This window comes from Squalius cephalus (assembly GCF_949319135.1).
Source record: "Squalius cephalus genome assembly, chromosome: 11".
In the NCBI taxonomy this organism is placed as follows: domain Eukaryota; kingdom Metazoa; phylum Chordata; class Actinopteri; order Cypriniformes; family Leuciscidae; genus Squalius; species Squalius cephalus.
This window is the reverse complement of record NC_137132.1, coordinates 31,942,629-31,952,751: the sequence shown is the minus strand read 5'-3', so window position 1 is coordinate 31,952,751 and position 10,123 is coordinate 31,942,629. Positions and strand designations below refer to the sequence as shown.

Sequence of the window (10,123 nt, the reverse complement as noted above, 5' to 3'; positions counted from 1 at the left end):
TCGCTCCTTAGTGGTCAGTTGCTGACTGTTAAAAGCAGATGATTGGCTTTCCAGCGGGAGGGGCGGGACATGTGCATACAACCGCCATCTTTGCCGTTACGGGTTTTCCTTATATAGTTGTATTGAGGATTGAGGAAGTGGCATGTCTCTTATATAAATTGTCTCTGACATAAATGAATTTATTTTATACCCCCCCATGGATGAAATTCTACGAAACTTAGCATACCCCCAGAGGATGTCAAGTTAATCATACACATGAAATATGGTGCAGTTCTGAACATCTCAACTGAAGATAGGGGCGATTAAAGCAGAATAATATTGCATTTTCATTTTTTATGGGAAGGGGCGCAAATCACAAATGAGTGATTATGGGCTAGGTTGATGTGGGCCCTTAAGACCAACATACCATACAAATTTCTTCATCCTCGGTGCCACGGTTCAGGTAGTTATTTAGGAAAAACTGCATTTTTGGGGTTTGGGGGGGCCCAGCGCGGGGGGGGGGGGGGGGGGTTGCCCCCGGGGACCAAACGAAATTTTTCCGTAAAAGTCTAGTGGGGCTACATGCCCACCAAATTTCATGTTCCCCGGTGTTTCGGTGTCCCTGGTATCGTTGACGAAAAATTCAGTAGATGACGAAAAAAAAAAAAAAAAAAAAACTTTGACAATCCTTATATGACCGCTTTCGCTAGCTATGCTAGCGGCGGTCATAATTATAATAATCTGTGATTTTAAATCAGTAGCTATTTGGCCAGATTTACTAAACAGGGCAAATTAGAGTAAGAGCACAATTCAAAAACAGCGTGATCTACTGAAGACGCGCTAATTAAAGAACAGACGCAGCCGGATCATTTCCATAATGACTAATGCAATCTACCAAGAGCAGTTAGCATCTGGTTTAAGATATGATTTTTTTGGGGGGGGCAATAAATAATGATGCAAATACCCGTAAATAGACTTTGGCAACTTTGTAAATCACCTCCCACATAGCAACATTGTTTTGGCCCAGATCCGGCCCACATCTGGCACTTGTGGAATGCGGATCTGGCCCACATGCAGCGTGGAATGATGGCACTTGACTGGACCGCTCCTGTTTGCCAGATCTGGGCCACAAGCAGGCCATAGCAATGCCACATGTCAGCCTAGAGCAAATAAATAAACCAGAACTGGACCTTATCTGAGCCACAAAGTCTGTGTATATTAAATATGGAATCATCTGAGCCTTAATAAGCCTGTTAACAAGCAGAATCACTGAAGGAAAGAAGAGAACAGAAAAAGAGACGAGCAGAAACACAAGAACTACAACTGACTTCAGTCACAGTCTTAGATAAAATCAACTGAAGAGAAAAGAAGACATTAAATCTGTGAAGATCTCAGCAGAGGAGGATTAAAACACTCCACAAACAGATTTACCAGCTTCACTTATTACTAAACAGACTGACTTTATTTCTGTCAGACGTCTACACAAGTTTTTATTGAGAATTAACAGAGGTTTAACTCTAATGTGTTTCATTTGAAGTCACCATAACAGTGATTAGTGTTTCCATTAGTTGGGCTCTTAACTCTTCTTTTATGTTTTGTCTTTTTTTTGGCCGCTGTGACAGTCTGTTTGTCAAACACATTTGCAGCTGCAAAGAAAGCTAAAGTGAAATGAGATCAGGTGATGACGGTTACCTGGTGATTGTTTTATCTGGTGATTCACCAAGTTATACTTTTTTTTCTTTCTTTTTTTTGGTTCAGCCATTTTGCTGGTGTCTCTACTCGTAGGTTTGTGCTTTTATAGATTATTGGCCTTGTGGAAAATGCACATCAGGTGAAAACATTTAAACATTTAAGGTTAGGTTAAACATTTAAAATTGCAAGCGTGTGCTGCAATTACAAGCCATTCTACAAGGTGACATTTCAGCACTTGACAAACAGACAGCAACTCTTAAGTAGCACTTAAAGCACAGCTGCGAACGATCGTGCTAAGTGCATTTTTGTGAAACGCACGTGAAATGAACACGAACGTTCGTAAAGTCGCTCGCAGAAAATCCTCGTAAGTGCTAAGATCCATCGTTATCTGGAAACGCAGCCCAGTAGGCTTTGTCGGCACATAAAGTTGCATGTTTTGGGTACCATATTTCAACAATAAATATATATTATATTTACACACACACACATATATACATATACATTTTATATATACAGTATATCACTTTAATCTGTTAGACTGGAGTAATAGATAACTTCTAATAAAGAACAACAATTACATAAGATTAAATATCATTTGCAAACATAATGCCATGTTTCTCCATACTTTTAAAAAGACATTTAGTAAGAAATGGAACTTAAATACAAAAATGTAGGCTACTCTGGTTGAAATTACCACATAGCTTACACAATTCATTGAAGCAGACAAGATCATTTTTACAGGAGTATATATTTTTACTGCTAAATGAAAAATGCTGCCCGATCCACAGCCTCATAATTCCCGTACAACTGTTCCTTTAAAAAATATGGCCAAAAGCAATGAGGGGGAGGGGTTAACAACCATACAACATTTTTAAGGTGGAATGAATAGTTTGACGAATAAGGAACTGGCGAAAAAGGAGCTGGAGTCAGCCTAGTACGCATTTTCGAATGTGATCGTCCGTTGGATTGGTTTGCAGTGATCGACCTGAAGGACGCGTACTTTCATGTCTCCATTCTTCCTCGACACAGTCCATTTCTACGGTTTGCTTTCGAGGGGCAGGCATACCAGTACATGGTACTTCCATTCGGGCTAGCCCTGTCTCCTCGCGTCAATGAAAAAAGGAGGGGTAGAGGAGCGCTTCCTGGACTCCAAAGTTTGGTTAAGATAGAGGTGCTCTTTGGATGGGAAACTACATGCCAAAAATCAAAAAAGAACTCCAAGGCACTCTCAATTGAAAAAGTTAAAAAGCCTTTATTATTATGGCTTGGTCAAATTAACCTTCTAAACAAGTAATAAAAACTCAGTGAGTGTTTTAGCGCAATTTTCTCACCTCATGGGATCACAACACTAAGAGATAGTAAATCTTTTCCTGGATTTTTTTTGTGCGTTTCCGAGATTAGACCTTCCTTAACATAATGCCGAAAACCCGAAGTCTCTAGGTGGTCTGGTTGAGGAGTAGATAGAAGTGCAAGATTGGTGCGCACAGACGCACAGAACAGAAATCATGAGTTAACAATCGCAATTTGTCCGGTGGAAAATTGCGCTAAAAACTCCAACGCGTTTCGGCTACATGCCTTCTTCTGGGAGTTAAACAGATCTCAAACAAACAAAGTTTCTTATGAACTAACAGTCCACCAATCAGAAGTCTCCATCTGTCAACTGAGGTGCTCAGGTTACAATTGTTAGTACACACAAGAGACAGCAGATGTCATCATTTCCACTTCTTAACAAATCAATTAAGTACACACAAAAACTAACTTCATGAAAGGAACATACCAGTTCACGAAAGTCGTAGAGGCAGCCCTTGTGCCACTTCGGCAACACAGGGTTTGCATCCTGAACTATCTCTACGACTGGCTGTTTCTAGCTCACTCTCGAGAGCAGGTTTGCGAACACAGGGACCTGGTGCTCTGGCACCTCACCCATCTGGGCCTTCGGGTCAACTGGGAAATAAACAAACTCTCCCCCATGCAGAGGATCTCTTTTCTTACAAGCAAGGATGCGCAGTCACTGCTGAATTGCCTGAGTCAATTCGAGGGCAAGAGTGCAGTTCCACTTAAGTTATTTCAGAGGCTCCTGGGGTATATGGCATCCACAGCGGCAGCCACGCTGCTCGGACTGCTTCATATGAGACCGCTTCAGCACTGGCTTCGCGATCGAGTCCCGAGATGGGCATGGCAACAGGGCACGCTCAGAGTACCAGTTACTCAGGCCTGCCGTCAGACCTTCACCCCGTGGTCGAACCTCTCCTTTCTACGGGCCGGAGTGCAAGTGTCCAGCCATGTTGTTGTCTCAACAGATGCCTCTGCCATGGGCTGGGGTGCCATGTGCAATGGACATGCTGCCGCGGGCTCCTGGACAGGACCCTAGCGCCTTAGGCATGTCAATTGCCTCGAGTTGCTGGCAGTACGTTTAAATGGCTGTTTCTGTTTTGAAGTCCATAAAAGTGCATCCATCCATCATAAAAGTGCTCCACACGGCTCTGGGGGGTTAATAAAGGCCTTCTGAATTGAAGGCCTTTATTAACCCGCCTGGAGCCGTGTGGATTACTTTTATCGTGGATGGATGCATTCACTGCCATTATAAAGGATGCATTCACTGCCATTATAAAGCTTGGAAGAGCCAGGCCATTTTTTTATATAACTCCGATTGTATTCGTCTGAAAGAATAATGTCATATACTCCTAGAATGCCTTAAGGGTGAGTAAGTCATGGGGTAATTTTCATTTTTGGGTGAACTATCCCTTTAAGTCCAGATGATATTAAAAGTGACATGAAATTATTGTTTGATGATCATTTTCCACTCTTGCCTGTTTTAGGGTTAAATAACTTTTTAAATAAAGTTTTTGTTTTGTTTTGTTTTCTGTGGAAGCTCAGCATGCTTTTTGTTGTACTTTAAAAACGTGGACTCTTCAGTATAAGCACCTTTTGTTCAGTCATCTAAGCCTGCAAGTTATTCTTCTGCCCTTGGGTCCATCTGCTGTTTATCCACAATAGCTCAGTGGTAAAGAAGCAGTTCAGTTGACTAGAAGACCCAAGTTCAATCCCAGCCTCAGACACCCATCACAGCAAGAATGAACCATAGCAGTGGACCCAGCGGAAGATGCCACACCTACCTCCAATGTTAATTGTATTCTAGCTGCGCTGCCTGGCCAAGCTTCCACCATTCACAGACATGAGCAGATCCTATCTGAGATCCTACAACGCTTAAGTGAGCAGACTTTAACAGCATTACCAGCTTCACTTATTACTAACCAGACGTCTACAGAAGTTTTTATTGAGAATTAAACAGGTGTTTAACTCTAATGTGTTCTCTAATTTGAAGTCACCATAACAGTGAATAGTGTTTCCATTAGTTGGGCTTTAACTCTTATTATATCTTTTGTTTGTTTTGGCCGCTGTGACAGTGTGTTTGTCAAACACATTTTCAGCAGCAAAGAAAGCTAAAGTGAAATGAGATCAGGTGATGATGTTGATGAGATCAGTTACCTGTTGATGGATTTGTAATCATCATGAAATAGACTGATTCACTGATGTCTTTGGAATCTAACAATTGTGGTGTTCCATTAATACATCACAAACCCTGTGTTACTGCAGAATGAGATCCAGCAATATAACAATCAGTTAGAAGATTTTAACAAACATGAGCATGAAAAAGTCTGTTTAATATGACACACACAGACATCAACAATCAGCGTATGAATCTCAACGATGGTGACAATCAAAAGTACCTTGCTGCAATGCAAAACTCCCAGCATGCATTGCAACATGATTAAATTATGCAGCTGAATTGTCCTATTATTTTGTTTACTTCTAAATATTTGCTTTTATTTTTTGCTGTTGGTTTTGTTGTGAATTAGTAGTTTTTCAGTGATGTTCTGAATTGATCTGTTTATCTAAATATTTGTGATTGTCACCATTGTTGAGATTCATACGCTGATTGTTGATATCTGTGTGTTTCAGCAAAAGTCTTTTTTTTTTCTTTTTTTTATCTCATGTTTGTTAAATGATTTAAACTTACTGTTATATTATTGCTATTGTTACTCATTCTCCAGTAACACAGGGTTTGTGATGTGAAGATATTGGTACTGTGGTACAACACAGTTATTAGATTCAAATGACGTCAGGTTATTTCGTGATGATTACAAAACCATCAACACGTAACCATTAGTGATGGGAAGTTCGGATCATTTTACTGACTCTCTCGTTCGATCTCGTTCATCAAAATGAACGAATCTTTATTTGAGTCATTTCGTTCATTTAAGTGGCTTTAAATGTTATACTTTTAACAGCCAAATTCCCCGAAAACATCCACCTACGCAATCTCGATCATATTTTGAATGAAGAAATCATTATAATGCAGCCAAAGATAATTTACAGGGAACATAAATATCTAATTTATCTTCCGAGTCTTTGGTTCATTTGTCATGTGACGCACGCAATGAACGGATCGTTCGCGAACGACACATCACTAGTAACCATCATCACCTGATCTCGTTTCACTTTAGCTTTCTTTGCTGCTGTAAACGTGTTTGACAAACACACTATCACAGTGGCCAATAAAGATACAATATATAATAAGAGTTAAGAGCCCAACTAATGGAAACACTAATCACTGTTATGGTGACTTCAAATGAAACACATTTGAGTTAAACCTCTGTTAATTCTCAATACAAACTTTTGTAGAAGTCTGACAGAAATAAAGTCAGTCTGGTTAGCAATAAGTGAAGCTGGTAATGCTGTTTGTGGAGTTGTTTAATCCTCCTCTGCTGAGATCTTCACAGATTTAATGTCTTCTTTTCTCTTCAGTTGATTTCATCTAAGACTGTGTCTGAAGTCAGTTGTAGTTCTTGTGTTTCTGCTCGTCTCTTTTTCTGTTCTCTTCTTTCCTTCAGTGATTCTGCTTGTTAACAGGCTTATTAAGGCTGAGATGACTCCATATTTAATATACACAGACTTTGTGGCTCAGATAAGGTCCACTTCTGGTTTATTTCTTTGCCCTTGGCTGACATGTGACATTGCTATGGCCTGCTTGTGGCCCAGATCTGGCAAACAGGAGCGGTCTGGCCAAGGGCCATCATTCCACGCTGCATGTGGGCCAGATCCGCATTCCACAAGTGCCAGATGTGGGCCGGATCTGGGCCAACACAATGTTGCTATGTGGGCAGGGATTTGCCAATTTTTATAGGAGGTTCATTACTTCCTATTGCAGACCTCCTGACTGCTCTTACCAAGAAGGTATCAAGCCCATTTAAGTGAACCGAAAGGGCTTATAACGCATTTGACCGACTCAAGCAGCTCTTCACTTCCGCACCCATTCTGACTTTTCCAGATCCCGAGTTGCCCTTTGTAGTGGAGGAGGATGCTTCGGACGTCGGGGTAGGAGCAGTCTTGTCGCAAAGAGCAAGGAATGACCACAAACTTCATCACTTCATTTCCCCAGCTGAGAGGAGTTACGTCATTGTTAAAAATGCTAGTGAGGAAAGAGTTAATAATTATTATTTGCAGTGGAAGGTTTGAAAAGCAGAATTATGCTTAATTTATATGCTCTATTTATTTTACATATATGCTATTAATTTATGGTTTTAGTGAAATCAATCTTCAGAGGACTTGAGAGGCCACAACAGGCCCCTGAGATGTGTTAGATACTATAAAAACACTAGCATGCACTGGTGACTCCACAGTCCAACTAAATCAGAACACAAATAGAATTAATTACCTGCAATTTTAATGAAGATGCAATGATGGGCATTTCAGAGTATATAACAGAAGGTATTTCTAATAATGTTTGTAATGTAAAAAAACAAAAAAAACAACAACATTTTTTTAGACTGTGTTGAATTATTCCTGTGCTAACCATTCATTTAACTGAATGATTATTATATTACTAATGAAATTTAAGACGTTACAGTTAGGGTCACATTACATCGTATAAGTGGCTAAAACATTCTAAGCGGAATGTTTGTGTGTTTATTTATTTCTGCTATAAAAACATATGGACTTTGTTTGCTCTCTTTCTCATGTCAATGAAAGTTTTCCTTGTGTAAGCAAAATGGAAAATGGAACATGTTTTTACTTCATGTTGTTTGAAAATCTTGGGTGCATAAGATATGCTTTCTTCACTTTGGGGTTTATTTTTTAAGACATTGCACCAGCCCATATACATTTTGATCTAATGCTTGTCCATCAACTTTGTATATGGTACAGCTGGCTTTTTCCCAAGGTTATTGACAGACCTGCCCTATGATGCACATAGAATCTCCTTTGAAGCAGGTCTCATACAGAGTTTTGTAATTTACTCATATGCAGCTTTTGAGCTTACAATATTGATGCTAATGGCATTTGATAGGTTTGTTGCAATCAGTAAACCTTTTCATTACAACAACATAATTACCACACGGTTTCTAACTTTTCTAATAGTTATAGCATGGCTTAATCCAATTACTTTTGTTGGTATTCATGCCCTTTTGACTGCAATCTGTGTTAACAAATTGCTAAAGGTGTATTGCCACAACTATGAAATTGTCAAACTCTCATGTGTGAACAATACTATTAATAATATTTATGGCCTGATTGTAATGATCACAACAATTTATATCCCTTTGAGTTTTATATTGTATACCTATGTCAGAATTATTTTAATTTGTCAAAGAAGCACACGAGAGTTCAGGAGCAAAGCATATCAAACTTGTATTCCACACATGGTGATCCTTTTAAATTTCTCAGTTGCACTTTTTTGTGAGCTCACTTTGAGTCGATTTGTGAATGGAGCACTTCCTATAGCGCTGAGTGTTGTCATTTCACTTGAATTTATTGTTATACCACCCTTTGTAAACCCTATTGTTTATAGTCTAAACTTTCCTGATATCCGCAAAAAAATTAGGCATCCTATAAAAGCCTCCAAATAACCTGCTTTGTTTCTACTGTAATACTGTAACATAGAAAACCCAAATTTAAAGAAATTTAAAGATATTTGTTCAATCAAGTAGTGTTACGTATGTTGTACGCATTAAGAGTGTTGCAATAGGGGTATATGTGGGTAGTTTTTTTGTTGGATGTGTGTGTGTGTGTTTCAGATGTTCATTGGATCGATCTACAGCCTGTCAGTCTTCCTGAAGGATGATGACGTCCCGGTTCAACCAACCAATCACATTACACCACCTTCCTCAAATACCCGTATCTCTTCCATGTCCCCAGCTTTTTGCTCACTTTGGCTTTTGACTTTGTTTGGCTTGTTGTCGCCGTTGTTTATTCTGTGTGATTTAACCTACTGTTATTGTGGTTGTGAAGTGTTTTTGTTTTACATACTGTTCACCCTTGTTCAGTCATCATGGTGTGTGGGAAGGAGGTAGCAGGTAATCAAGTCGCACGACATACATTGCACACCACATAGGACATCTTGATTGTATTTAACACACTAGGTTTAGAAGAGTGCCACACCCTGTAATTTTTGTTATGCGGTAAGTTAATGTAGTTTAGTTTGGGCATCTTGACACTGAAGACTTTTCTTTTCTACATTTTCCATTTGTTAGTTAGTTTAGCTGAATTAATCCTAGCTAGTTTGTTTTGTTTTATTTATTTATTTTATTTGGCATCTCTCAATCTCGCCTTCCCACCTTTGTTTGTTTGGTATGATATTTGTGTTGTTGTTGTTGTTTTCCTCATTGTTTGTGTAAATTGTTATGTGGTTGGAGGATGAACCCAATCGCAGACAGATTGCAGGACACACAAGGTTTATTTTATACAAATAACGGGGAAAACAAAGCCCACGAGGGGGCAAAACAAGACAAGACAGGACTACGAGTGACTAAACTGTACTATGACTTGACAAAACTTGACTACAAATAAACAGCTAATACAGAAACAGAACTCTCTCTTGACAGGGTACTCACAATGAACAAAGTCTCACAATGAATGATAGCAGATGACATGGAACACTCAGGTAGGAATCACAATGATTAACAATGAACCGGCACAGGACAGCAAACACAAGGGGATTAAATAGGGAGAAACTAATGAGGGAAACAGGTGACAAGGGTAAAGCAATGATGACAAAACGAGGATAACAAGGGGGCGGGGCAAGAAACGAGACAACACAAGCACATGGCCCAAACAAATGGCCATGTGCTTGCACATAAAACATGGGCCTGTCATGATCCTGCCTCAAGACCAGGGAAAATCAGAGACAAGAAGGCAGAATCATGACATAAATATTGTAAATATTATTTTATCTTCATTCTTTCACTTTTGGCACTGTAAAAATACACCTCTTTATTTAAATGTTATACTCTCTTACTCCTAGCCAAATCTAAAGGGACGTAACAAGTAGTCACTCACCTTCTAGTTGTGAGTGATTGCTAAATGTGATAGTTTTCACCTTTCTGAATTCTATACAGATTTCCTTTAAATTACCTCTTCATTAAATACTGTACATTTTTGTGAAAAAAAAAAT

The 10,123-nt window shown here is 39.3% G+C and overlaps 1 pseudogene across 1 annotated transcript; it reads left to right on the top strand.

The window, feature by feature from the left end:
* Nucleotides 1-7,723: 7,723 nt before the first annotated feature.
* Nucleotides 7,724-8,579, top strand: LOC307167870 (olfactory receptor 51I2-like; annotated as a pseudogene). Its single transcript has one exon. The product of its transcript is annotated as an olfactory receptor 51I2-like (transcript).
* Nucleotides 8,580-10,123: the final 1,544 nt, after the last annotated feature.